This window comes from Apium graveolens, chromosome 2 (genome assembly GCF_009905375.1).
Source record: "Apium graveolens cultivar Ventura chromosome 2, ASM990537v1, whole genome shotgun sequence".
In the NCBI taxonomy this organism is placed as follows: Eukaryota; Viridiplantae; Streptophyta; class Magnoliopsida; order Apiales; family Apiaceae; genus Apium; species Apium graveolens.
The window spans coordinates 251,151,157-251,152,213 of record NC_133648.1 but is presented as its reverse complement, the minus strand read 5'-3'; positions in this window follow the sequence as shown (position 1 = coordinate 251,152,213).

Sequence of the window (1,057 nt, the reverse complement as noted above, 5' to 3'; positions counted from 1 at the left end):
TTGGGCCTCAAAAAGCCCATTTGGGCCCAACAAAGAGAAGGTTCTGGAAAATCCTGGAAATTCCTGGAAAGACCAAGTAAAGAATTTTAATTTTTCAAAGATTCTAGAAGAATCCAGAAAAACCTTAGAAGAAAGAACCTGGAATTTGGACTTAGAGATAAGGCCCAATTTTATAAGAATCTTGGAAAATCCAAGTGTGTAGGGCTAAAAAGGCCCAGAGCTAAGGCCCAGGTATAAAAGCCCTGTTTGAGGCCCTAATATCTTTTTGAGTGGGCCCAAAGATTAGCCCAATAAAACCAGCCCAGAAAAGGGCCCAAATAGTTGAAAATCAAAGGCCCAAAAAGGAAAAACCCACTGAATGGTTGGCCCAAAAGAATCTAGGCCCAAATCAAAAAAAGAGAGAGTCCAGCCCAAACATATGGCCCAACTTCAAGATAAAAGGATATGAAAATGATCATTTCTTACTCATTCGACTAGAAATCAAATGAAAACCCTGGTCGAATCAATCCTGCTCAAAAAAGCTTCGATCAAGGCACAATATGGAGGTTAATTCGGCCAAGAAAAGAATCCTGACCAAAAATTCCTGATCGAAAAAGGAAGAAAAGAATATTTTGTTTCATTCGACCAGAATGCCTGAATGATTTCTGACCTTTTTTCCTGACCCTGTCGACCAGGAAGCAAGGTAAAAACCTGGTCGAATAGAACCTGCCCGAATTTTTGTCGATCTGGGCTTAAAAGAAAGGCTAAATCGGTCAAAAAAATGTATTCTGACCGAAAATCCTAGTCGAAGATTTCTGTTCAAAAAAAAAAAAAAAAAAAAAAGGAAAAAATCCTGGCCGAAATTCGACCAGGACTTCTGCTCGAAACACTCCTGCTCGAAAAGCTGTCGACCAGGGCAATATGGGGGTTAATTCGACCAGGATCCTGGTCGAATGGATTCCTGGTCGAAAATTATATAGAAAAAAGAAAAAAAAAAAAAAAAAGGAAGAAAAATCCTGGAAAATCACAAAAAAAATAAGGAAATTCCTTAAATAATTTCTGAAAAATATTAATATTT